The sequence below is a fragment of the Primulina huaijiensis genome, chromosome 2 (genome assembly GCF_012295235.1).
Source record: "Primulina huaijiensis isolate GDHJ02 chromosome 2, ASM1229523v2, whole genome shotgun sequence".
Classification (NCBI taxonomy): Eukaryota; Viridiplantae; Streptophyta; class Magnoliopsida; order Lamiales; family Gesneriaceae; genus Primulina; species Primulina huaijiensis.
Window position 1 is genome coordinate 18,258,080 of NC_133307.1, and position 24,838 is coordinate 18,282,917.

A 24,838-nucleotide genomic window follows, 5' to 3' on the forward strand; every position below is an offset into this window, starting at 1 on the left:
TATTAACGCCTTTGCGCCAAGCATTCAAGAATAAAAAAAATGTTTTAGCATGTGCAGCAGTCGCCCAAGCGAAATCCAACGAAGCCCTCAACACTATATAAGTATGTTCGACGTGGGCTCTTGGATCCAACGAGCCATTGTCTTATACGGGTACAATTTTCATGTGGAATAAACTGAGCCGATTTAGACAATCTATCGACAACTATGCAAATTGCATCAAAGTAACGAGATGTATGAGGCAAGTGAGTGACAAAATCCATAGCCACATGCTCCCATGTCCACTATAGAACTTCAAGAGTGTGCAACAAGCCTCTTGGTCTCATGCGTTCTGCCTTGAATTTCTGACATACTATACAATGGGATACAAACTTGGCCACATTTTTTTCATGTTTTTTCTCCAAAACTGAGGTATTAGAATATGATATATTTTCCTACCTCCATATTGGATACTATAATGAGTGTAATGATCTTCATTAAGGATTACTATACACAATTCAGAACTACAAGGAACAACCAATGTTCCGTTCAAACGAAAAGAATCAACTGAATGAATTGTGAATCTAGATTGATGTCCTTGGGACACTAACTCGTAAGATTTATGAACTTGATCATTGGTTTTCTTAGCTGATATGACAATCTGAATCAACTCTGGTTCAATAAAAATCTGATACACACAAATATCATTTCCTTGAATCTCAAAATCCAAAGCAGAAGTGCAGATATCCTCATGCAACTTAGAGAAATTAAGAGATGATAATTTAGCATAACAAACTTTACAACTCAAAGCATCAACAATCACGTTCACTTTTCTTGGATGGTATTGGATCTCACAATCATAATATTTCAAAAGATCCATCCAACACCTCTGTCTCATATTCAGATCTGATTGAGAGAAAAGATACTTCAAAATTTTATGATATGAATAAATTAAAAATTGCTCGCCAAAAGAGATAAGGTCTTCAAATCTTGAGTGAAAAGACAATAGCAACCAATTCCAATTCATGTACATGATATCTTGATTTATGCTGTTTAAACTGAAGAGAACCATATGCTACAACTCGGTCATGTTGCGTTAAAACACAACCTAGACCTCAATTTGATGCATTAGTGCAAACGACAAATCCTCCCGAACCACTTGGAATGGTGAGAACTTGTTCAACATAACTTGACTTGCATTCATCAGACCAAATGAATCTCTGATTTTTCTAAGTCAATTAAGTGATAAGTTTCGCAATCTTTGATGAATTCTCAACAAATCTACAATAATAACCAGCTAAACCCATGAAACTTTGGATATCTGGAACATTAGCCAGTCTTGACTAGTTCAAAATTGCTTCCACTTTATTTGGGTCGACAGAAATACCTTGTTGAGAGATAACATGGCCTAAAAAGAAAACTCTGTCTAAACAGAATTCACACTTAGAAATTTACCAAAAATTGAAGCGAAAAAACTTAGATTTTTCTAAGGTAAACTTTTTCGCTTCAATTTTTGGTAAATTTCTAAGTGTTAGTTAAGATCATGAATATTGTTAACTTAGTCAGATTCTAAGTTTTTTTGGTAGATTTAATAAATTATAAAAGAAATTTTTTTTATTTTGCTGAAAAAATTAGCGACGGATTATGTCTAAACCGTCGCTAAAATTAGCGACAGTTTCGACTAAGCCCTCGCTAATTAGTGACGACTTAGTCGAAAACCGTTGCTAATTTTAGCGACGGTTTAAGATAACCCGTCGCTAATTAGCGACGGCTTAGTCAAAACCCGTCGCTAAAATTAGCAACGGTATATCATAAACCGTCACTAATTAGCGACAATAATAACCGTCACTTATTAGCGACGGTTTTTCAAAAATGTAGCAATATGATAGCTACGACAACAGTTCAAAACCGTTGTCGTCGAACTCACTTTCAACAACATTGTCATTTACAACAGTTTTAAATGACCTACGACAACGGATTTTCTCAACAACGGCTACGGGACTTGCAGTAACAAGAGCAGCATACCTCAACATAGCATAAAAGTTTCAGCATATTACTCAATTGAATTATCTCCCTGTTTCAAATTATGGAATTTGAAAGCCTCATAACTATAGAATGATAGATGACAATAACTCTCCCAAAAATTCAAATTAAAGATATCTCAAGATGGAACAATCTTATGAGCATCTATAGTCATCAAAGAGTATACCACTACATCTTAACACAGTCTCTCAACTGATGAAGTGATAACTTTAGATGATGCTCAGGTGGATATACGATCAAATAAAAACGATCCTCAATTTACGAAATCCACAACTCAGCTTTTTCAGCAACTTTAGTACCATTATGTACGAGGTGGATGCATGGTACGAAAACGAAACTAACTCATCCATCCTAAGCTTCTCTAACTGACAAACAGCTAGGCAATGTTATCATCATTACCTCGAGTACGAGGTCTACCACGTCCATGACCTCGGCCAGAACTTCTACCAGCAGAGGTTTCAATACATTCTTCCATTCTATAAAATATAACAAATACTAATGAGAATAGAATAAAAAAGGCACATAAGTACATACTCATGTTGTCAAGTAGTATAAAAAAGCTCAACGAAGCCAAGACTTGAGTGTCCTAGACTCTAGTTCGATCGTATCCCAGTTTATGCTATGATAGCATGATGTGAGGCCAGATTATTATAATTACAATGAATTATCAAACAATATTAATGTAACATAAATCTGTAGCAGAAAAATGATTTAAAATACTTAAAAATGGACCTCAGAGCTAGGAAAACTTTCGGAATTACCTCCTCGTAAATATGACATAGCAAAAATCTAAAATACATGTAAAAGAAAAATGACAAAAGGACAACAATGCTTTATTCATAAACAATCACATACAAGTGTCGACCAGGACAAATCAACAATTCACAAGTAGTTGTTCAAAATATAGCCGGCAAGGCTCAGAACAATAAAACTAAATTTAAAATCACCATAACAACTTCAAATAACCTTAAAAATACACGGGGCATATCTCCAGCAAAACAATGTGATATAAAACTAACCAGACTCCAATACAATAAAAATAAACTTACCGGGTGACTTCAACTCCGACAACCGAGAAATTCTATCTCATTCAAGAGCTCCAGGGGCAAAATCTCTTCCTGGTGCTACAAAACTACTCGTGTGACCTATAATAGTGCCCGACACCAACCTCAGTAGCCCTCCAGTATAAAATACTAAGGTTAGGTTCTCGAATTAAAAAGTTAAAAAACAATAAGGATAATAATAAATCATACATAAACATACAATAAAATGAAATATGCAATGCATGACCAATGCTCAATAACAACATAAGAATAAAAGCCAATAAACTATATGATAACAACAAGAATAATGGTCGAGAAACAACAAATGTGGGAACTACATCGTCATGTAGCTAAACAGCCCTGCCAAATATGCGAGATATGCCTTTCTGTGCCCAATAAACACCCACGACTCAGCCTCCATTCAGCTTGATAACGATACAACAGGAAGGCACAATAACGAATGACGTATGATGTCAAATTTCAAATGCATATCACAAAGAAAATGCATCAAGAAATATATGATCATATTTTCCGACTTTGGGAGAACTAGCTAGGTTCGAAATCCACCCGCTGATTTCGAAAAAACCCCGTGTGCCGGTAATACAATATAATAGAAAAGCGCTTACCAAGAATGATAAAGCTTAACGTGCATGTCATAATATCATGCCTGAAACTAAATTTCATAATATGCCAAATAAATAAACATATAAATCAAAAAGGCATTTAATTCATATAGTTTATATAATTCGAATAAATTACATGAACCACTTAAATATGAGTAAACATAATTTATAATTTAGCGTCGTAAATCGTTTACCAAACCTAAACTTAGCATTATTTCAAAATAAACATAACTCTAACATCCTTTCAAAAACCACTCAAAAGTATCATAATTCGTAAAAATCTTTAACGTAAACTTAAATCATAAACTTAAATTAATTACGGAAAACTATCGTTGGTCCTCGGGTTGTGTGCACCTTCAGTCCAGCAAAATCAACCATCAAGGCCTCCAGTAACATCAACATCATGCTCACCTACATCGATCATACCTAGTGAGTCTATTGACTCAGCAAACCTTAACCATTATAACAAATAATACATATACATCCACATACAACAGTTAAAATACTTTTACTTAAAATAGCTTTTTATGAACATGAATATACTTAAACATTTTTCCTTTCATCATATATGTTTTCCTTTTTCATCATATACATATACATTTTCATTTTTATTGAATTCGGATCGTTAATTGTGACTTTCGTTTCGACGGAAGGTCGATGGATCTATCTACGTGTAAGTACAGTACTAGGAGACGGGAACATCAGTGACACTCTCACCCATCAACTGAGCCTTAGTCTTACATATCATCATATCATGTCGATGGAAATACGATCGTTGGTCTCCCTTTGGGACCTTCTCCCATAAATGGGCTCCCTCTAGGTTTTTTCCCTCACGATATCTCCAATCATATCATCGTTCTAGTCACAATCACTTCATCTCCTCCAACGTTTCATGTTTTCATCACTTATAAAAATTCATGCATATACATAAATCATTTTTCCTTTAAACCAAGCACGAAACACGTCTTTTAACGTTAACGTTTATTCATATAATTTTGTAAATATTTAAAATAACATTTTAGCAGATATTACTGCATTCAGGGCACTGCCAAGACGTCTAACATTTTTCAGGTGTAAAATAACCGTTTTATCGCTAGACTTAGATTTTCTCGATTTTGACTTTTTCTTATTTTCATTGACTCTAGACCATCCCAAATAATTATTTAAGTCTAAATTAAACTTCTAACATTTTAATTTAGCTTAAATTTGAGGCATTCGATTTAATTTCTTATTTGTTAATTCGTAAAGCTTTTAATTCCCGAATTAATTCAAAATATTTTAATCCAAAACTTTTATCATAAACTTTTCATACCTAAATTACCCTCGTGAACCATGAATCGACCCCCGTGGACCATGGTTCGATCCCTTAGCCATTTAACTCAAAAAAACGAACCCTAGCTAACTTCCCTCGAGCCATCTCCCAATTTCTTCGAACCGCTCCCAAGCCACATCAAGCCAACCCTTGACCAGACCACCTAGGAACCCTATGGACCAGCCTTGACCCATTTAACCAGCCCCTAGCCACGCCACAAATCCTACACAATCCGCGGCCGATAATTCACCCTAGGATTCCTAACTCGCCAAGGACCCCTCACCCGAGCCACCACCCGAGCCCGTGCCCTCATGACCCTCACTAGACCACCCTCAACCCTAGCCTGGACCCTCTGGCCAAGCCGTAACAGTCCTCGCAGAGCTGCTGCTCTCGGCTTGCATGGGTAAGAGTCTTATCTCGGATGGACTCTTCCTCACACCTAACCATGTCCAGCCCGAGCCCTGGTCAAGTCCTGGTCTAGCTGCACGTGCTACTTCTTCCTAGCCAAACCCTAGTTCATAAACATGCAAGTTTATTTTTCCACCTTCCCTAGCCCTTTTCCAACCCTTAGCCATGAGTCATGTGACACTTAGCACCATGGAAAAACGTCCTTCCCAAGTGTCCTACCACGGCATCCCCTTCATGCAATAATTTCATAGGTTATGGATCATGAAATCATAAGTTCTTGACATAACATGCATAAAAATGAAAATAATTGCAAGGCAAACATATTTTTCATGCAAAAATAATTCAAACATGCAATATGGTGTGATAGATGAGAAGAACGGCGACGTAGAAACCCTAGGCTGAATTCTTCCTCAAACCGTGGATTTTTCTCTTCAAAATCTCGTGTGTGTGCGTGTGTTTGCTGCTAGGAGAATTCTAGTATGTTTGTGAGGGGATGGGGCGTGTGATATGGGGGCGTTGGGTAGGGTTTTTGGCTTTTTATTTGTTAAATAAATTATGTGTAAAAGTTATGTCCATTAACATGGTATAATAGGTTGTGCCCATTAAGTAATATTTAAAATATTTTGTTTAGGAAAATTCGTGAATCGAATACTGTTTAAAAATATGACTCGGCGTATAAAATCACCTCAAAACACCTCCTTTTTGAAAATACCATATAGCATATACCATGTTTTAAATAATTAAAAATAATTACTAAATAAAATATTTTCACTTTTTCAGCTATCGGTCTACGTTCCTCGATCGCGTCTCGAATAAGTTTTAAAGCATAGTTTCTTGCGTTTGTGTAGAACAGTGCATCTTAAACATGTAATCATGCATCCTAAATTTAATTCATGCAATTAAAACACTTTAAATAGACAATTTCCATTTTCCTTAGATTTATATGTAGTTAGGTTACGTTCTCATATTTTGGACCTTACATACCATATAAAAAAATATCAGTTAATTCGATATTTTTTTATAGCGGGAACAATATTATATTATTTATCTGTTTAAATATTTAATTTTCTTTTTCTTGGAACCATTGTTTATGGAGGTTTTCTTTGCTTTACTTTTAGTTAAAAAATATTACATAAACCAAGAATAAATCATTGAGCCTTGACAAAATTTATAATTTGTAAACTTCATTTTTGCATTTTGTAATTTATAAATTAATAATTTAAACTTAAAATAATCTCTCTCTGAATCGATCTCGTACTTATGAAATATATTACTTGCAGGCAACCTACACTTGGGTGAATTATAATTTAAGTAGTAGCAGACATCCTATGTAAGGGTATTCAGATCCGCCCCTCTCTCAGCTTCTTCCCACCACAGAGATGCGTTATCCTTCAGAAGATAAATGGCGCATCAGACCCTGTCAGCATTCTCCATGTTCATATAACGAAAGATCTCCTCCAAAGACATCATCCTCAGCAAAGAATGGATCAGTAGTATCAAAAAAATCCTTCGGACCCATCCTACGAAACTGCATGTAAATATCATTAGGTCGTCCCCCAGCATTCCCAGCATGCTGCTCCAATAAAAAGCCATCTCCTCTAGCACCCGTGAAGCAGCATCTGGGGGTGTCGAGGTACCTCCTCACGCCTTTCCTCCTCAGTATTCATGGTAATAGTACGTCTGGGAGGCATCACTGTACTCATCGCCCAACCAAGTAACAAACATGCATTTAAATTAAAAAATATGTCTAACCTCTTAATTCATATATCATAGAAGCATTTATAATTCAACATATAATATTTTAAGAAGTAAAACTCACAGACTTTGAGGCTTGACTTCTTCAGCCTCTCGGAGTGGCAGTAACACAACCCTTTTGGGATCTTTCGCTCTGATACCAAGTGAAACGTTCCTTACTTTTAATCTTAAAATTTAAATAAATACTAGGAATTTTTTTTATAACATTTTCTTTTAACTTCAAAACCATCCAAACCTAGTGAGTCTAATGACTCAGCACGTTCTAACCATATATAGCAAATAATACATATACAAGCACATGCAGCTTTAAATAAATATTTTAATAAAATAAGCTGACATAAACACTCGTAATCGTATATCATTCTCGTAAATTATTTTAGCATATAACATCGTAAATTGTTTCCTCATCATATATCATTTTGGGTGAAGTTAGTTCCTTGAAAGTGACTATATACACCAAGTACCTGGAGGTAGGGCGTAGGCAACTCTCGTCACTGGCCAAATATGAAAATACGATCGTTGGGCTCTCTTTGGACCTTCTCCCGTAAACAAGCTCTTTCTGGGCCTTTTCCCTCACCATATCCCCATTATACCCTCTGTATCACTATCAATTCACATCCTTCAAATTATTTTTCACTTTATTTTTATTTATAATGTATCATTTTCTTCCAAAAGTCGTAAAATAGCATTTTTCGAGAAAATCGTACAACCTTTGCATATATCATAAAAAATCATATTTTTATCATAAACATTTAAATTATCATTTAGCATGCGTTATGATTATTCGGAACATTGTCAGGCCTTTCGAACTACCCGGGATGTAAAATGACGATTTTACTCCTGGACCCCGAACTTCTCAATTTTGACTTTTTTTTTACTTTTCTTGACTCGAACGTATCTCGAACCATCATATAAGATTAAGTTTGAATTCTAATATTCTTCTTAGACGTAAACTCGAGTCTTTCGATTTAATAACTTAATCACTATACCATGAAGCATTTTAAACCGAATTAATTCCAAACTTAATATTTTCTTCCAAATTTTAAACATAAGCTTTTCATCCCTAAACAAACCTCATAAGCCATGAACCAACCCCCGTGAACCACGGTTCGAGACCCAGCTCTTTCCCTAGCCCCTATTCTAACCATTCTCCTAAACCAAGTCTCGCGCACCTATTCTACCGAGCCACCCTCGAGCCCTCTTGGACCAGACCATGCCCAGACCCTCCTGGAGCCTACCTGAACTAGCCCTAACCAGCGCACCAGCCCCCGACAGCCCTCTGCCAGCCGCGCGCGCACCCATGCGCAAGGAACCCTAGACTTGCGGCTGCACCTTGTTCATGCCAAGGACTCGCGGCCGTTTTTCCTTCTACCGAGCCGAGATCCAGCCAACCTGGGAACCCCTAGACACTAGGATGCAGCGTGCACAGGGCCAGGACTACGCCCTGGTCGAGCCCTTGGCACGCTACCTCCTAGCCGTCCCATGAACCCAAGGAAAACCTAGCCTCCTTCGTCTCTAGTAATGCACGCACCTAGCATCTGTCCAGCCATTATGTCGTGCCTAAACAACCCTCTTTTTTTCCATTTACGTTCCCTAATGTCAATGTGTGCCTTAGAAATCTTGGTACATCTCAAACAAACGTAAAAACATCAAACTTTGAACAATACACCTCAAAACGTTAAAATAATTTGATCAACATATTTTTTAATGTTTAAAAACATAAAATACATATATTCTGATTTGAATGGCGCAAAAAGATGGTTTAGAAGTGTGCCTATGCGTTTAGAACGCACGAATATTCGATCGTTAGCACGGGTTGCAAAGAAGAACGAACGGGCGACGAATACCCTTGTGTTTTTGCTCTCAACTTTCAAAAATTTGTGTGTGTGGTGCGTGTGTTTCAGCAGCACTAGGAGTCTTAGAACCCTATTTTATGCTTTTATAATTTTCAAATATAGGGTATAAAAGGTTAGGATTTTTAGGCTTTAAGTTTAAAATCGTTTTCAAAAATACTAACTTTCGGGTCCTTAAAATTCTTTTGTTTGACTAAAACTGGCTTCCCGGATAATATAAGGCTCGACTCGTGAAATAATTGGGACTCCAGCACTTTTAGAAAATTTTTAATCCTATATAATGATATTATCGAGCCTTAAAAATATTTATCGAAAAATATTTTCATCTTGTCGTTCCCGTCTCTTTTTTCTGGCCTAATATCGAATATCCGGACAAAATTCTTAATTTAATGAAATTATGAAATTTAAATATTTAATCATATAAAATATATCGTTTAAGCATTTAAAAATAATTGAATAAAATAAAAAAGCAATTTAAATAATGTTCATCCATGTGGTTTACGTGGACTGATTTCCGAGCGTTACAATTTGTCCTTACGACTTGGGACAACATTGAGGCTCTACAGACCAGGATTGTGCTTTGACTCGTTTACCGACTCTGCGAGGGTCAAAAGATGGCGAGGTTGGGTACATTGTAGTCGGAAATTCACTGCTCACCTACGAGTGTGGATAACCTATGTGATCTAACGAAATAGTGGTGCATGAAATATCTGGCCATAGTGTAGGATGTACATTAGAGACAAGGGTTCTCTAGTTGTGTATGCGATGACACTATGAATTAATATTTCATGAATATATCACATAGCTATCAAATCTAATATGCAACTTTCGATGAACCAATGGTTGCATATTCGATCGGGATATTAGAGATGAAGGGACCGTACTGTATGTTAATCATAACCGATTGGCTCTTACAGGCAATATCAGTGATACCTAAGAAATCATGGGACGATCCTACTAGACGCTCTTACTATGATTCGATAAGTTTAATAAGAAAATTATTTCTAACATTTTCATAATCAAATGTTGGTGCATGGAATGTGGCAAATTAGAGTAAGCTAGAATAAAGGAAAATATCTTGAATCACAAAGAGTTGTGAACCCACGGCTAGCTGTATATCTGAACCATTGAGGGTCACACAAACACTGGATCATTTGTTCCCGTTTAGACAATAAATTCAAGGAGTTGAATTTATGATAATTAAAATTTGGAGAGAATAAACTCAAGGAGTTGAATTTATGAAAATTGAGAGTTTAAAATATTAAACTCAAAGAAGATTAAATTAAATGTAGTGGGAAGTATGTATAATGGACTTGTAGGAGTACAAGTCCAACATACTAAATAATTAATGTTCTTAATAAACTTTAATATATTAATTAATTAAACTAATTGGACTAGTCAAATTAATTAACAAAGCTCTTTAAGTTTAATTAAAGAACCTTAAACCTATAATTAAAGAAACTAGGTCAAGGGCTTATGACTTAATAGGAGACACAAACCTTATCCTTCACTTGATGATTTTCGAAAATTCTCTCCTAATCAAAAAATTTCGTTCACCCCTAGAAATTTTAGGGTTTGAGTCTACTTTTTGTTTTTGATCTCAACGTTAAATATTTTCTAAATTTTCTAGTACAATTTAGAAGAGGAGAAAATGTTCTAGTCGTGAAATTGATACGAGAATTGAAGAAAAGCTTCAAAAAGATTGTTCGTAGGGAATACTACGTAAGTGGTATCTCCGCTAATCCCGTAATAGTTAGTGCGAAGTGATTAATTCACTAAAGTTATAATCATTAACACCCTATGAATGATTTAACTTGTTTAAACCATACAAATGTCCAAAGACGTCATTTGAACGTCAAAATAAAAATTTTAAATTTCCGTTGTGCTTTGGACACAAGAAAACCGATTTTCAACACTCTGTTACCCGAAAAACAATAATTTGCGTATTTTCCTGTTACAAATAAGGAAATATACATGTAAGAAAAAAAAGAAACATATCACTCGAAATCAGATTAGCAAATATGAATGGCTCATCTTTATCAAAATTTTGAGTCTCTATGTCACATATTAAAAATATTTATTTTAAAAATTAAAAAATTAATTTTAGTTATTTACTTCGTTTTCCATTCATTATTATTATTATTTGTGAGAACTTAACTTATTCCCTTACTTAATCCCTTACAATTTATTTATTGTTATTGGTTTCCTCTTCACACGATTAATGAACAAAGAATACATTGCTGGTTGGAAATTAGGTTGTTTAAAACAATACATACCAGAGACAGAAAAACGAGACTTTGTCGATGCCAAAATAAGAATTAGAAGAGATGATGAACTTGATGCAACGTGCCACTTACGAAAACATGGGCGCCGCGATGAGGTCCCAGGAGACGCAGATATTCTAGCTTTCAAATGCATTAAAAGATCAAAAGAGGGGTCAGTTTCCATGTAATACAAAAGTGACCCCGAGAGAACAGTGCAAAGTTGTCACATTAAAAAACGGCTAGGAAATTGGAGCTGTGGTTCCAATGGAGACAGATGATGTAAATGAGAAGCTATTAGACAAAGTAGTGGATGAGGGTCAAGGAAAGGAAAAAGCATTGGACGGTGATCATAAGAGTGTACTTGAACAACAGCATTTATCAAAGGCTAATTTACAATACCCACAGAGGTTCAAAAATAAGGTTTTAGATGATCAGTTTGCGAAGTTCCTCGAGATTTTTAAGAAAATCCACATTAATATTTGCCGATGTGTTGGATCAAATGCCCAACTATGCTAAGTTCATCAAGGACATGATGTCAAAGAAGAAAAAACTGCATGAATTCAAGACTGTGAAGTTGACAGAAGAGTGCAGTGCAATCCTCCAAAAGAAGCTACCATAGAAATTGAAAGACCCGGGGAGTTTCACTATTTCTTGTGTGACTGGTGGCTCTCTTGTAAATATAGCTTCATGTGATTTAGAAGCAAGTTTTAATTTAATGACTCTTTCTATTTATAGGACTTTGGAACTAAGAGAAGTGAGCCCACCACCATCACTCTACAGTTGGCAGATAGGTCTCTGACATATCCACGAGGGATAGTTGAGGATGTGTTAGTGAAGGTGGAAAATTTTACTTTCCCCTCGAAGATCAAGACACACCCTTTTTTGGGAAACCGTTTCTAGCCACTGGGAGAGTATTGATCGACGTACACAAAAGAGAACTTACATTGAGAGTTGGTGGAGTAGCTGTAATGTTCAACATCTACCATGCCAGCAGAGGATCCATTGAGGTAAGCATATATAACAGCATTAATATTATTGATACTCGTCTTTTTTTAGATCGTGCAGGAAAATCCGTGGTTGAAGATCTATTAGAGAGATGCCTAGTTGGTTCGACAATGATGAGAGATGATGATATTGATTGGGAACTTAGAGAGCAAATCTTGGCTACTCATAAATATCACTTTACACTCCCATTTATTGACCAAATGCTTGATAGACTTGCAATATATCCTAATTATTGTTTTTCGATGGTTATTCAGGATAAAATTAGATAGAAATTGCACCGGAAGATCAAGAGAAAAATAGCTTGACTTGTTCTTATGGCACCTTCTCTTTTAGGAGGATTCCCTTTAGTCTCTGCAATCCACCTGCTACGTTCTAGAGGTGCACGATGGCCATCTTTGTTGATATGGTGGAAGAAATTATGGAAGTTTTCATGGATGATATTTTGGTATTTGGCTCATCTTCGATCATTTTCTGTGAAATGAAGGAATTCAGGAATGATGCTTACGAAAAAGTGAAGCTTTTTAAAGAGAAGTCAAAGAAATAGCTTGACAAGCATTTTTCTGATAATAGAATTTGAGCCAGGACAACCAGTATTGTTATTCAATTCCTGCCTCGGATTTTCCCTATTAAGTTGAATTCGATATGGTCAGACCCCTTTAAGGTAGTGCAACCATAATGAGCGATCGAGTTCAAATGCAGTGATGGAAGAACGTTCAAATTAAATCCCCAGCGAGTGAACCATTAATTTGGGAGCGAAGTGAGGAACGTGGACAATGTCCTACTGGCTTAATCAATTTTGAAGAGAAAGAAAATTCAGGTTGACGACTATAAAATAAGCGTTGTGTGGGAGGAAACCCATAAATTTTTGAATAATTTGTATTTATTTTTATCACTTTCTGTCTAAAGTTGCCTATTCACTATTTTTTTTGTTCACTCATTCAAGCACTTTTCGATTTTTGCAGGTGCTAAAATTCCATGTTAAGTTGAAGTCGATATGGTCAGACCCTTTTAAAGTGGAGGCAGTGCAACCATATGTTAGAATTTGGCCTATAAATAGCACTCTCAATCTGAAATTGTTGTTACACAAATCTTGAGCGATCACTTGAATTTCGAGCTAAGAGAGTGCCTTGTTCGAGCTGTAAAATCCAGTAGCAAGAGCAACCAGATTTCCAGACTTCAACCGAAATCTCTAGCAAATTACGGTAAGTGGGCTTATGTATAAGTATCTTGAAATCAGTTTGATAATTCCTGTTTTGAAACAAAGCATATATATTTCTGATCTATGATTTTTTAAGCAATGAAACCTAGTGAACTAATGGTAGGAATATATATTCTGAACATTACTGATTACTGATTACTGATTAATGGCCTCACCCCTTAGAGGAAAGAACATATAGGGGACTGATATCAGTTTAGCCATGAAATTCACAAACGTGCTCAGTGCTTACTTGTTAAATTTCTGAATACTGATTCTCGAATAGAGATGTCAAAACGGGCTGGCGGGGCGGGCCAGTCCGCCATTTTCGCGGGCCTCTAAATGGCCAACCCAGCCCAACCCACCTTGGGCCGCGGGCTAGGCGGGCCGACCCGCTTATTTTTAACCCGCTTATTTTTTTAAGAAAAAAATACTAAACAATATCGCAGTAAACATAGAAGAAAAATATATTTCAGTCAAATAGTTTCATAAAATACTTAAAAACATGAAATAAGAAAATAAAAAAGCATCAACATAATCCATAAAAAGTAAAGTGCTTAAACCAAACATGAAGATTGAGATATGGAAGAGAATAGAAAGTCGAGTAAAGAGACGATTGTAAATTTAGAAAATATTATGTGTTCAACAATACACATAATTATCAAACCTCCGCTGGGTCCACAAAATTTCACTACAACATGTCGGACTTCAAACGAAACCGCTCTTAGGTTCACAAACAACTGTTATGCTTAAAAATTATTTTAAGATTCATGAATAAAATTTACAAAAATTTCTTCCCTTTAAGATTCATGAATAAAATTTGCAGAGATTTCTTCTCTTTAAGATTCATGAATAAAATTTACAGAGATTCAGATTTTATCAGAGTGAGTAATGGAAGCGAGGCCAAGGAGAAAAAAAAAGAAAGAAATAAGATAAGAGAGTGATGAAGGCGTAAGAGATTTATTCCAATTTTTATATAAAACTTAAAACTTAAAAATATTAAAAAAAAAATTCTACCCTAATTTGGCGGGCCAACCCGCCCCGTTTGGGCTCGACCCATCTTGGCCCGCAACCCAAACGGGCTCAGCACATTTGGCCCGCCTCCAAACAGGCTGATATTTTATCAACCCAACCCGCTCAATTTTTATAGCGGGACGGGCCTAACCCAATTTGACAAGTCTATTCTCGAATACTGATTCCTGTTCTGAAAATAAGCGTTTTATGTATATTATTGTATTATTGTTTCTGTTGAAAATGGTTTTGAAAACTGGGAGTTACTCCCGCCCCCGTTTATTGAGTGACAACCATATCTCTCACCCACCAAACTCATCTCAGATAAGAACGAGGAAGAATTGTTAGAAGAAAAAGAGCAGAACCAGTTTTGGTGCTAGTGAAGAAGACTTTTGTTTCCTTTCAATTCTAAGTTATGTTTCCGCTGTATCTGTTAAGGCGTTGTTATGTCTGGTTTTACATTTCCCTGCAAAAAAATAGTATTTGATTTTGTATCAGACAATGAAATATTCAGTATTATGAATAAAAAGACTGGTTTCTGAATTTTGTACTTCTGAGGCTTGTTGTTTTCGAATGTAAATTTGAGAGCAACGCCGGTGTCGAACAACCCCGTCCCTAGTGCGTGACATGGAGCAATCGAGTTCAAATTCAGTGATGGAAGAACGTTCAAATTAAATCCCCATCGAGTGAACCATTAATTTGGGAGCGAAGTGAAGAACGTGGACAATTTCCCACTGGCTTAATCAATTTTAAAGAGAAAGAAAAGTCAGGTTGACGACTATAAAATAAACGTTGTGTGGGAGGAAACTTACAAATTTTTGCAACAATAAGAGTAATATTGAAATATATTTTCTCGTAAGAAGTTCTCGTGCGTCAAGTTGCTGATGTTGCGTCGTTTGATCTGGTTGGTTAGGTGGGTAGTAAAAGAGTGATGCTAAATCTTAATGTGTAATACTGCCTCTGTTAGGGACATGACCGACAGTAAGAAAAAAGATAAGACTGGTGTCTTAGGAACATGAAACAGCAACATGAGATAAACACGTACCTCTCCGGATTCATGAGCCTAATAACACAACTCAGTAGCACTCAATTAGGTGCACTCTGCGCTGGCACAAGTATAAAAAAAATAAAATTTCGTCTCGGTTAGCATCTATAGCTTTCGACCTAGTGGTAATCGGTTGATCCTAGCAGATCATATCATAATTGTATAAATTCGTGATAAGTCATATTGCAATTGGAGAGAAGTAATATTGAAAATAAGTTACAATGATAATTTTGGTAAATATTTGTAGTTATTTTTTATCACTTTCTGTCTAAAGTTGCCTATTCACTATGTTTTTTGTTCACTCATTCACGCTCTTTTCGATTTTTGCAGGTGCTAAAAATATTTGTGGGTATTGCGCCTCAGCACTTGGCTTTCAGCGCCATAGCTCCAGCCACAATTAACTCCAAAAATTTCTTAGCATTGGCGCAGTAGCTCCTACAATGTGGCACTGCTCTGATGTGGAAATTCTCGAAGAGAGCAATCTGATGTGGAAATTCGTGAAGACAGCAAATTCACTCTTGGTTATCGGCACCTTAGTGCCGACATAGATACCAAAGTTCGAAGCATAGGCGTTACAGCGCCTCAGCGGCCGTTTCCTTAATTTTTTTCATACAATTGATCAATCACATCATTCCATATCATCTTCTACAGTTCACAAACTTTGATTCATGCAGCAACATCATGAATTTCATGCCATTGTCGTAATATTGTTAGTTCGGGAATTTTAAGCCAACCTAGATGATTGCATTTCACAGTGAGACAATTAATACAGCGTATGGGATGTAGAGCAGTAATTAGGGAAGCATCAACGAGCGTGCATGAGCCTATACCTCTGAGATCAATTGATACCTCGCCGAGGCCCTGTACCATAAACGAGTGAGTGGATGAACTAGAGAGGAATATGGAGTTTCAAAGACAACAGTTTGACTCCCACTATAGAGAGATGACGGAACAGTGGACATAGACACGGGCCTATATGATATACAAGCAAACTTGACCACTGCTTTAGCCTAGAGATTTCATGACCCCAATTCCAGTACATTCCATTCCCACAACCACGTCCCATTTGTCCTGCACAACCCAACGAGGACCAACCTATGGGAGAATATGAGGACATGGTTGAGGGTGACAATGTAAAGTTCTGATGCTTGTATGTGTTGGATCTTGGTTTTCTCGTGCCCAAACGCAGCGGAAGTTCTAAAATTTTTATTTTATTTTGACAATCAAAATACATTTGATTTTAGGCACTCGTATGGTTTATATAATCAAACATTCATAGGGCGTTAGAATTTATACGTTTGGTGAATTAATTCACTTGGCTCCAACTAATCCGAGGTTAGCGGATATAGCTCTTGATGAATTCCATACGAACATTCTTCAGAAACTTCTTTCTTTATTCTTCTAATCAGGTTCACGACTAGATGATTTGTTCCTCTTCTAATTTGCAATAGAAAAATTAGAAGAGATTTTACGTTGGAGATCAAAGATCAAGAAGCGGCTCAATCCTTCTTGACAAAAGAGAGGGCCGAAATTTTGGAGAGAAAAGTATTGTGATTTTCGAAAATCACTATGGGATGGAGACTAGGGTTTTTCAAAAATTGTGAATGAATTATTTCTAACCTTAAGCATAATACACATATATATAAGTTTAGGGCCCATTAATAAAATTAAATACTTAATGGGCTTAATCAATTAATTATTCTAGTCCAACTAGTTTAATTAATTAATTAATCTTTTAAAGTACAATTACGAACCTTAATAATATGTATGTTGGTCATGTACTCCTACAAGCCCATTATACATATACCCATTATATTTAATTTAAATCTCTTATAAATTCAACTCCTTGAATTTATTACCTCCAAAATTTAATATTTAATAAACTCAACATTTGAGTTTAATAAATTAAATTCTCATATTAAATTCAACATTTGAATTTAATATTTAAATTATAAATTCAACTCCTTGACTTTATCACCTCCAAATTTCATAAATTCAACTTCTTGAATTTACTATCTCATAAATTCAACTCCTTGAATTTATTTTCTCAAAATTTAATTATCATAAATTCAACTCCATGAATTTACTAAATCATAATATAAATTCAACTCCTTGAATTTATTCTCTCTCAATGGGAACAAACGATCTAGTGCTTGTGTGACCCTCAATGGTTCAGGGATACACCTATCCGTGGGTTCACAACTTCTTGTGGTTCAGAATAACATTTATTCTTATTCGGGCTTAATACCTTGATCAAGAATGTCAGAACTCATTTCTGATTGCAGCAATCGGATCATGGTAAGAGTGTCTAGTAGCATCGCCCCATGATCCCCTAGGTATCACTGATAGTGCCTACAAGAACCAGTCGATTATGATTAACATATAGTACGGTCCCTTCATCTCATATATCCAGATCGAATCTGCAACCATTGGTTCATCGAGGGTTGCATATTAATTTGATAACCATGTGACACATATAATAGTGGTATCGCATGTACTGTTTGGAAAACTCCTTCTCCAACGTACATCTCATACTCTGGCCAGAGATTGAATGCACTATTATTACTTCAGATCACGTAGGATATCCACACCCGTAGGTGAGCGGTTAATCCCGGACTACAATGCACTGGCTCCTATATGTGTCGCAACGGTACCCAACCTCGCCACCTGATGACTCTCCTGGAGCCAGTAAACGAGTCAAAGCACAGCCCTAGCATATAGAGCATCAGTGTTGTCCCGGGTCGTAAGGACTAATGGTGTACAATCATAACCATGAACTTATCCTCTCGATGAATGATAACCACTTGAAAAGTCCGAGGGAGGGTTGTTCGGTATAATCATCATATGACTACCCATCTGCATGTTTGGACATCTCTATGTCCTTACCAAGAAACGTGGTACACAACATCACAGATGCTAGTCTCGAGTTCAAGCGACCTTTATCCACGTTTTAGGCGGCTGAATCGACTAGGAACGAATTTAGATTATACAGTGTTTACAAATGAGTTTCAACATCGAATTACGATTCATTTGTATTAAAGTATAATCAAAGACTTTATCTATGCTGATTGCATGGGTATACAGATAAAGTAAAACAAGACCATAAAAAGTTAAATTATATTAAAATAAAGATTGTTTATTACACTTGAGTCAATAAACTCCTCATCCAAAAGTTGGATTACAGGGCATCTACTCTAACAATCTCCCACTTGCCCTAGCGCCAACTACCCATAAACTTTAATCATATTGCTTCACGATGCTTTTCAAACAATGGTCCTGGCAAGGGCTTTGTAAGTGGATCAGCAACATTATCTGCAGAGGAGACTCTTTCGACTAATATGTCTCATTTTCCCACAATCTCCCGTATGATATGGAACTTCCTCAGTACATGTTTGGATCGCTGATGAGACCTTGGTTCCTTTGCTTGTGCAATGGCACCAATGTTGTCACAGTACAATGGGACTGGATCAACTCCATTAGGAATAACGCCCAACTGTTGAACAAAATTCCTCATCCAAACTGCCTTTTTGGCTGCAGCAAATGCAGCAATGTATTCAGTTTCAGTGGTGGAATCCGCAACGGCGTCTTGCTTGGAACTTTTCCAAGAGACAGCCGCACCATTAAGCATGAATACAAAACCAGAGCCGATTTCAAATCATCTACGTCACATTGGAAGCTAGAATCATTGTAGCCTTCCAACTTCAATTCTCCACCCTCATAGACCATGAACAAGTTCTTAGTTCTTCTCAAGTACTTAAGAATATCTTTCACGGCCTTCCAATGAATTGGACCAGCGTTTGCCTGATATCTTCTTGAAACACTCAGAGCGTAGGCAACATCAGGACGTGTCGATATCATACCATACATGATATTACCAATGGCTGACGCATATGGTCGTGTCATCATCTCTGTCGCTTCATCAGTTTTGGGACAAATAGCTTTAGATAGAATAAAACCATGACACATTGGTAAGTATCCTCTCTTGGACTCTTCCATAGAGAATCGCTTCAAAATGGTATCGATATAAGTGGCTTGGGTGAGTCCCAACATCCTCTTTGATCTATCTCTATAGATTTGTATTCCTAATACATAGGATGTTTCACCCATGTCTTTCATGGAGAATTTTCTTGCTAACCATACTTTAGTTGATTGCAGTAATCCTACATCATTCTCAATAAGTAGGATGTCATTAACATAAAGTACTAGGAATGTCACTGCACTCTCACTAACTTTCTTGTACATGCATGGTTCCTGAGAATTCTTAGCAAAACCAAACTCTTTGATAGTGCTATCAAATCTGAGGTTCCAACTCCTTGACGCCTGCTTGAGACCATATATAGATCTCTGAAGTTTGCATACCTTATTCTCACTTCCTACTGATGTGTATCCCTCAGGTTGAGACATATAAATTTCTTCTTTGATGTCTCCATTGAGGAATGTAGTCTTTACATCCATCTGTCATATCTCATAGTCATACCCTGCTGCTATGGCTAGTAGTATTCTAATGAACTTAAACATAGCAACTGGTGAAAAAATTTCCTCATAGTCAATTTGTTACCTTTGAGTATAACCTTTTGCAACCAGTCTTGCTTTGAAGGTCACTACCTTCCCATCCGCCCCAAGCTTTCTTTTGTAAAACCATTTGCATCCTATGGGAACGATTCCCTCATGTGGATCCACTAATGTTCAGACTTGGTTTGAATACATAGAGTCCATTTCTGACTACATGGCTTCAAGTCATTTGGTTGAATCAGTATCAGATATTGCTTCTTTGAAATTCATTGACTACATCCAACACAATGCTCATCATGGCTTTGTTCGTGAAGAAGCGTATATCTTGCAGGTGGTCTAATAACCCTATCAGACCTTCTAGGAGCTTGTACTTCAACTACTGGTTGTTGGGAAATAGGTTCAACTTTTATAGTTGAGGGAGTATCTTGAATTTCTTCAAGTTTTATCATCTTGCCTTTTCTATCTAATAGAAATTTCTTTTCCAAAAAGGTGGCATTTCTTGAAACAAACACTTGTGCTTCATTGGGATGATAGAAATAATATCTAACAGAATTCTTTGGATATCCTACAAAGTAGCACAAAGTGGATCTACTATCCAATTTGTCTCCCACTGTCTGCTTCACGTAAGCAGGACATCCCCATATTCTCATGTAAGAATATTTGGGAGTTTTTACTATCCATATCTAATATGGTGTTTTATCCACTGCTTTAGTATGTACATTATTCAACAGCATTGCCGCAGTTTCAAGCGCAAAGCCCCAAAACGATGTAGGCAATTCAGTGAATCCCATCATGGATCGAACCGTGTCCAACAAGGTTCGCTTACGATGTTCAAAAACACCATTCAATTGTAATGTTGTTGGTGGAGTCCACTGTGAGAGAATCACATTCTCTTTTAGATAACCCAAAAATTCAGCACTCAAGTATTATCCACCTCGATCAGATCGAAGTGCTTTAATACTTCTTTCTAGCTGATTTTCTCCTTCAGATCTGAATTCTTTGAACTTTTCAAATGCTTCAGATTTGTGTTTCATCAAATAAACATACCAATACCTCGAATGGTCATCAGTAAAGGTAATGAAGTACGATCGCTCATATTTTGTGCTAACACTTAGCGGGCCACAAACGTCTGTGTGGATCAAATCCAGTAAACCATGTGCACGTTCCACGTTTCCATTAAATGGAGTATTGGTCATTTTTCCTTATATACAGGATTTACAAGTAGGCAAAGAATTTATGTCTGACAACTCAAACATGCATTTTCCCATCAGCTTGTGCATCTTTCTTTGGGAAATATGTCCTAGTCTAGCGTGCCATATTTGTGCGAGATTTGGATCATCTAACTTTCTTTTGTTTGTTGTTGGAATCATGTTTGCTTGAACATTCACTTATCATTTTCAGAACATTTCTGACGTATATAATTTCTTATGTCCAGACTTCTTGCAGTGAAATAAATATGTTCTGACTTATCGAGCTTTGTAGACCCTTTAAGTGTCCTTCAGAGTTTGCCTCTTATTGGATTTGTTTTTCTTGTGAGGTTCTGAACATTTCTTTCCCTTACTTTGTGGGCCATTTTTCGTCTGACGAGAGGCCTATTATAAAAACAACAGTTTTCTCTTTTATGGTGATCTCATAAGTAATAAGCGTATTGACTAGCTCTTCAAAGCTGTCATCTATCTTATTCAAATTGAAGTTCACCATAACCCCGTCAAATGAGGAAGAGAGAGACAACAAATTGATGTTATCTAGTAACTCGTTAGGAATCACATATTCCAGGCCCACCACATTCTCAATAAGCCCAGTCATACGAACACCACGCTCATGGGCCAAAGCCCTATCTTGCATACATGTAGTCATGAGCTCCTTGAAAGTGGTGTGCATCATTGTATGAGTTTCATGCACCATGCAACTCTTGCAAGTGCATTCTAATGTCAGCAGCATTAAATATTTCCTCAAACTGTCCCTACAGTTCATTTGACATAAAAGCGAGCATGTTACACTTTAACTTGCATACTATGGTCCTACCATCTTACCTGCTTTGTCCGTTCAACAGAACTGACATTAGTGTGTATGCATTTTCTCCGAATTCAGAACAATTTCTCAACCAGTCTTTAAAGTTTGGTTCAGTTAGCTTGTTAATAAACAAAAATGTATTACGTGACGAAATCGAAAATATACTAATATGGAAACAGAATAATTGTTGCTGATTATTTTAAAATAATTTTAAGATATAAAATATAGATTTTATTTTATAAATCTCCCTCCCACTATTTTGACATTTCCACCACCCTCTAATGAAAAATGGAAATCGTGTTTCCTTAGTGGGCATGTAGAGTCCAATTAGCCAATTATAATCCCGAATAATATCATCCAATTATAATTTCTAAAAGGTAGAATCAAATTGCATCCCTATGCAACCTCCGTGTGTTTTACCTCACGTTTAATAAGGACCCAATAATATGACGTCGTTTATTTTCACGTGTCAAACCAACCCACCAATATTGAATTGTAGTGGACGGTCTCCATGAGTTCTCCCAATAATATGAGCAGAAGTCAAGGGAGTTCTACTCAATTCACATCATATGTCCAGTGGAAGTCACAGCTTTCCCGCGTCCAGGCCTCCCCAATAATACGAGCCAGACACTGTCCACGGGTAGCGATCAACATGCAACCACGGTTGATGGAAGGCAAGGAAAAATTAAACTCTTTTAATTTTTACTTTTTCGGTTTGATATAAATTTTGAATCTTATTCAAAATGAGGGATTTTAATTTTAAAATTATTTCATCATTTTAATTTAAAAATCGCGTACCACGAGTTTGTATGTTTGCCGGATTCATGCAACTATATTATTTAATAATATACATACGTGCATACTACTATATATCACATATATCATAATATGACATTCAACAATAAATAAGGATGATCGATCGCCAACACTATTAGATCCATGTGAGCCATACATGGATACAGGTCCAAAACCTAGGTGAATGCAGGGATGCAAATGCAACTATTACAAGAGCTTCCAATATTTTACATGTCTTCATCTTGTTCATCGGGCCCACCATCTTTCAGTCTTGATCTCCCACTATTTCTATTAATTACATTTAAATAGTCATGGTATATAAGGGATACATCTCATGGGGGTGGGAACGGACCATAAACCAAACCCACTTTAATAATATCAAATATTAATAAAATGAATAAAAACATTAAAAAAATCGTAACATACACCTAACACATTGGTCAAGGCTCTCGATCATCCTTCATTCATTTAATATTAAATATTAACATCAATTAATTAAACAAATTTAATTAACTGATAAATCATACATGTAATAATTTTTTTACTAACCACCATAATTATTAAAGAATTTAATAAATTAGATAAACACCTTTATTTAATTTCCAATTAATTCAATAATAATTGATTTCTTTATAAAACTCATTTTACCCATAAATAATTAAAATCACATTCTAATTATTTATTTTACAAGAAAATTATTAATTTTTCAAAAATTAATTTTTCAAAAATAAATTGGACTAATTTTCATAAAATATCAATTTAATCCAAAGTTTTGAAAAATCAGAAAATCGCACCCTAGGCCCAAAAAATTCAAGCCCAATAATCAGCACAGTGAACGAGACCTTCCCGGGCCGCTGCCCGCGCCACTCGCCCGCTGCCCGATCGTATCGGCCACAAGCGGGCACGGGTGCGCGCAGGCGTGCGCACGCTGCGCGCTGGCGTGCCGGACGCTGTGTGCTGCGCGCCCGACGCCCTGCGCACGTGCTGCCGTGCACGACGCCGCGCTAACGTTGCGCACACGGACTGCCCGGAACAGTTCCAGGCAGATTCGATTTTTTTTTAAATTTCTGGAAAAATAAATTTTTAAGGTGCATCAATTTTCTGAAAAATTTTCTTGTGTGGTTAGAAATAAATTATTCAATATGATTTAAAACCATACGATATAGAGAACCTAGCTCTGATACCATTGTTAGATCTCGGTTTTCTCGTGCCCAAACGCAGCGTTAGTTCTAAAATTTTTATTTTATTTTGACAATCAAAATACATTTGATTTTGGGCACTCGTATGGTTTATATGATCAAACATTCATAGGGCGTTAGAATTTATACCTTTGGTGAATTAATTCACTTGGCTCCAACTAATCCGGGGTTAGCGGATATAGCTCTTGATGAATTCCATACGAACATTCTATAGAAACTCCTTTCTTTATTCTTCTAATTAGGTCCACGACTAGATGATTTGTTCTTCTTCTAATTTGCACTAGAAAAATTAGAAGAGATTTTACGTTGGAGATCAAAGATCGAGAAGCAGCTCAATCCTTCTTGACAAAAGAGAGGGCCGAAATTTTGGAGAGAAAAGTATTGGGATTTTCGAAAATCACTATGGGATGGAGGCTAGGGTTTTTCAAAAATTGTGAATAAATTATTTCTAACCTTAAGCAAAATACATATATATATATATATAAGTTTAGGGCATATTAATAAAATTAAATACTTAATGGGCTTAATCAATTAATTATTCTAGTCCAACTAGTTTAATTAATTAATTAATCTTTTAAAGTTCAATTACGAACCTTAATAATATGTATGTTGGTCTTGTACTTCTACAAGCCCATTATACATATACCCATTATATTTAATTTAAATCTCTTATAAATTCAACTCCTTGAATTTACTATATCATATTATAAATTCAACTTTTTGAATTTATTCTCTCTCAACGGGTACAAACGATCCAGTGCTTGTGTGACTCTCAATGGTTCAGGG